The sequence below is a fragment of the Pinus tabuliformis genome, chromosome J (assembly GCF_031772625.1).
Source record: "Pinus tabuliformis cultivar Carrire ecotype Pingquan chromosome J, CPIR1, whole genome shotgun sequence".
Classification (NCBI taxonomy): domain Eukaryota; kingdom Viridiplantae; phylum Streptophyta; class Pinopsida; order Pinales; family Pinaceae; genus Pinus; species Pinus tabuliformis.
Window position 1 is genome coordinate 945,944,078 of NC_142295.1, and position 5,389 is coordinate 945,949,466.

Sequence of the window (5,389 nt, forward strand, 5' to 3'; positions counted from 1 at the left end):
TGAGGCTATCAACAAAGTCCTTAAGCACATGTTGCAAAGAATGATTGGAGTTCATAAAAGAAATTGGCATTTAATCATGTGCTCGGCTCTGTGGGCATTTCAAACCTCGGTAAGAAAGCAACCGAATTCACACCCTTTCAGTTGGTGTATGGTTTGGAAGCAGTCTTACCAATCCAATGTGAAATCTCGTCTCTCAAACTCGCGATTGACCTGCTACCCGACACTTTTGAAGAAGAAGCACATTTCTTGGAGTTAATCCATATGGATGAAACCCATCGTGATGCTACATTGGCTAATGAAGCTCACAAGAAACGTATTAAGGCGCAATATGATAAAAATGCAAGCCTTGTGTCTTCTTAGAAGGTGACCTAGTCTTGCTTTATGATCAGGAGTCTGATAAACTTGGCGCGGGAAAATTTGAACCGCTTTTGATGGGCCCTTATATTATTAAGCGTGTTTGGACGAAAGGTGCCTACGTTAGTGGACTATGATGGGATTCCATTGTTGCAACCCCGAAATGGGATATACCTCAAAAGTTACTATGCTTAGTTAAGTGTAGTAAAACCCATTGTATATATGCTTTGATTGCATGTGTGTGTGTGTGTTTCTTTTAGAGTTCTTATTTGGTTAAGTAATCCACTTCGCATTTGTTGCAGATGTCGAACTTTTCAGAACCATTTGTTGGCTATGCTGATGGGGCTAGTTGTAGTACACAAAATCTATCCTCTGCATCATAGGCCATTTTTGCACCAAGCGACGAGTTAGTGAGTTTTAGAGGGATTTGTATTGGTCGATCAACAAACAACATCGTTGAGTATAGCGCGTTGATTGAACTTCTCTCTGATGCCATTTCACTTGGCATATGCCGAATCATCATTAGGCTAGAATCACAACTCATTGTACTACAACTTACTGGCATTTATATCATCTGAAACCCAACAATTCATTGCATGTTCCTTAGAGTTTGTATTTTGGAAAGGTATTTTGAGTTTATTCAATATCAGCATATTTCCATAAATCTAAACACATTAACTGATTCTGTAGCAAACTATGTGTTAAATAGACATTTGCGACATATGTAAAGTAAATATTTTCAATTCACATCATCAGTTGAATAGGATTGCATCACTTAACCATAATAAAACTCTAAAAAAAAAATAGATAGTTGTTTTAAAAGTTTTTACAAACAATTTGTGTCTATGACAAAAATTGGTCATCTGACCCAAAAACTCAAAATGTATGTAGAAAACATCTAAGTAGACTAGTGGTGCTCATGATAACAGGTCACAGCTTGTGCTATCATGCGTAAAAGTCTCATCCAACGACTCAGCACACCAATGGTGTGGTGTTGTAGTCGCATAGGCAACTCCTCGATCCGGACATCCAGAATGCCTAGGGTCAAACCCTCTATGTGGTCATGTAGCTCAGCCAATGTCTCGGCTAAATCTAAGTCTCGGAGAACTGCTCTCCCAACAGGTCTCTGTGTTGGCCCACCTACCTCTCGTTGGTGCCCCACAGGTCGAATAGGTCCAACATCTGCATACATAAAAAATGATTTTGTTTAGTCTTGGATTTAATCAAAAAACACAAAACAATGTAGAAACTTTAAAATCAAAAACACTTTGGTCAAACAATTTACCTATAGCACCCCACTGTGCTCCAACTGGTAACATCAAGTTTGGATCTCCACGGAAATCCATTCCTGAATATGGATACTCTATGATGGACATATCCTGTCGATCAAACCACTCAAAGAACGCAGGGGTAAATGAGATCAATGACTGACTAGCATGCCTAGCCATAAGATCTACCCATCTCTGCATCTGTGGATCCCTAGGTCCAGATACACCCAGTGAAACAAGTTGTGTTTACATAAGTCGAATTCTCTCCAAGGCGAAAGAAATCAGGATCAACCCATAGCCAAAGTTCTTTGTATTTCCTCTTTTCACCTTGATCAGTTGTTCTTTCGTGGATGAAAGTACTACCTCACACCAGTTGAATACTTTCGGCTCTAAAAACTCTAAAGCATACTGCATGTATGATCTGTTTGCCAAGTGTAGTGTCGCGCTGCCAGCCAATTTGGAAATGGTAAAGAGGATCGTCCTCAATGGTAAATCACTAACATCCTTGATGTTAATCTTTCCGTCTCTGCTAGGTTGTGCACCTTCCCGGCAGAACTGTCATATGTAGTCTCTCACTAATTCACCTCCTTTGGAAAATCCAAATAGTGAGATGGGGGCACCCCACCTCGACAGTCCAGTCAGAAAGTAGATGTCATCAATGGTAAATGGGATCACTTTGTCCCTAATGTGAAAGGCCTGATCAGTAGGATCCCATGAACGAACAAGGAACTGTAAAAGCTCAATCTGTTGTTGCATGCTAGATAGTTGGAAATACTTGAGTAACCCACAATTCCTTAGGGCCTCAACCATACCCTGATTATTTAGGGCAATCATATCTTGTTCTTCGTGCTCTCATTCTCTCCATATAATCACCACTCTGATCCTATGAATGTTTGCAATACAACCATTAAACAAATTAGGATCCATTTCATGCAAACAAAAAGCAAAATTTGGGGGAAAATAGGTGTGTGAATTTAGGTTTTGCACTCAGCGCACCCCTACCTTAGAGACAGTGCACTACAATGCACGCAACCTTCTATGTGTGTGAAATGCAACGCACCTTTCGATGTTGAAAGGGTGCACTGATCCCAGAGTTTAAAATTGAAACCCTAGGGGCCTCAAAAACTCAAATTTTTTGCTTGAAAATGAAAATGAATGTAATGAAATGAAAGAGAACAGAGATAGCTCCTACCTGGTCTAGACGACACAAGGAATGGTCCATTAAATCCTCTGCAATCAGCTGGTGAACTTCGAGGTAAAAACTGCTCCAAAGCACCAAAATCAAAGGGTAAATGTGAAATGGTAAAAATGAATGGTAAAACTTGTTTTTATGTTTATTTCTTGCACATTAATCGAGTAAACATTAGTTTTTATTCATTTTATCCATGAAACAGGTATTTTTAATCTATTTTGATGGTGTTTTGAGCAGGTTTAACAACTGACATGCAGAATTTGACGTGCTCAAATGTAAATTGAACATCTTTGACCACAAAGCAAACTTTTATCTCATTTTTGAGCTTTGTTAAAATCGAAAAAGGAACCTCCTTGGAGTCCTCTTTAAGCTCTTTTCAGACTCTTTAAACATGAAAATGTTGTCGAGCACTTGTCTTTTCCATCTCGTTAAAGGATTGGAAACTATATCTCTCTTGTATTATTTTATGCTTTTTTGAACTTGAGAGATTATTTTATGAAGAATAACTTTTGGAGTTTTCTTTTTGTCCCTTTTCAAACTCTCTAAACATGAAAAGGACTGATTTATCTTTGTCATTAAACTCGTTAAAAACATCAAATAGCGACAAACTTGTCCATCTAGACAAGACCGAGTTTCACCTTCGCTAGACTCGTTAAAACATCAAATAGTGATGGATTCACCCGAAGGATGAAATTATACAGCAAGCATATGTTATCCTCCTCAAGCTTGATTAAAAATAAAGAGGTACTGGTCAGTAATGACTGGGAAAATTGGAAAAAATGGGAAAACACTTTATGGTGGCAAGTCGCTCTTGAACATGACACTTTCACCTCATCACTGTGACTATGTGGGTTAGGTCATTTAGCTTAATGGTTATCACATCGTTGGTCTATCATACCATCCATTACTTTGTTTTGGGTCAATGCTACCAATTCATCTTAGTGTCGCAGACATGTTCAAGAGAAGTCATTCAATTCAAACTTCATCCTTTGCAATACCGTAAACCTTTATTTTCATGACTGCCATTCCTGAACCTTCTATCGTCAGTCGATTTTTCATCTCCAAAATCATTTACCTCGTTTCGTGTCATTGACGTGGGATACATCAAGGCCCTCCTGTGATGAGTCGCTTCTTGTTAACATCAGCACATCATCCAAGAAGATGACTTAGAAACACCCCTTCAGTACCTTGAGGCTTACATACATCAATGGCAGGTTTCTCACTTCCGGCGATAGGTTGACATCATTGGCCTTCGACCGAGAGACTTTGAATGGTATTTTACATCAAATCATTTATTCACACCATGCGAAATGTATTATAGTACCTTGAGGGTCATTATCATTAGCGGTGATTCCTCTCGCGTCTGTTAACGGCTTACATCATTGGCTAGTAATCAGACGATGTCTTCCCATGTTCGACTTCAGATAATCCATTCACATGGTTAGACTTGTACTTGAGCAAAAGATTGAATGAGATTGAAGACCTCAAATCTAGTTTCATCCATCCGGGTTGCGATATTTTCAGGAGTACTAAATCAAATGTACAATGGCCTTACATTCATGGTCATCCATTTATGGGTCTATATCTGTAGATGACTATATTTGTACATGTAATGAAAGTTTATAAGTTGAGCATGGGTATGCCTTCCCTCAACAAGTTCAAGAGAAAAAAAATATATCATAATATATGTATTGTAATTGATGCAGGTCACCTTCCACTTCGAAACCTCCTCTCCACATGATAAAGCATTTCACTTGACATACATATTTACGACTTCATGCTTTAGGGGGCAACTGTTACAGATCCATTTGGCCACATCAACCCCAACTTACAAATCAGTACTATTAGGGCCCATCAAACCCTAATTCAGTTGTTACATGCCCTAAAGAAGTCAACCATCAAAATGCCTAGCTTCCCAAGAAGTTCCATGACTGAAATCATCCAAAAATTGCCTTTAAGAAGATCAGCGCATGCAGGCCTTCATTAGGGTGTGCTGCAATGTAGTCCTTACACTGATAGGGTGTTATGCAACGCACTTGAGCCCTCTTTGGCTTGCACTGGGCGAATTTGAGCGAAATTGCATTGGGGTTTGGGAATATTCTTATCCATTGGATGCATCTAGAAGTTTCCCAAATTTATCTACTCCTTTGAGCTTGAATTCGGATGAGGTAGGGAGTTAAGGAACATCAATCCCTTTATCCCTTCCTTCATGGAACTAAATCCTAAGTTTGGGAGGGCATTCATTATCACCATTTATGGCATAACTTCCTTCATTCACATACAAAAAGACCACTCATATAAGTGATCAGGGGCTGGAAATCATTGAATTATAGGGAGATGATCTTAGTATGAGACTTGAATTGATTTCAAGTATTGTAATGATGTCAAAATGTCTTGCTTGTTATGAGGAGAGGATGGGATTGAACTGGAGGAGTGATGTTGAATCAAGAAAATTGGGTTGTAACTCTTCCTTTTACTAATAAAGTGTTCAAAGCTTTTTCCATATGCTTATTTTATTTATTAATGCTTTCATATGTGTACTATGTACTTGATTCCATACTATGTTTAATCAATA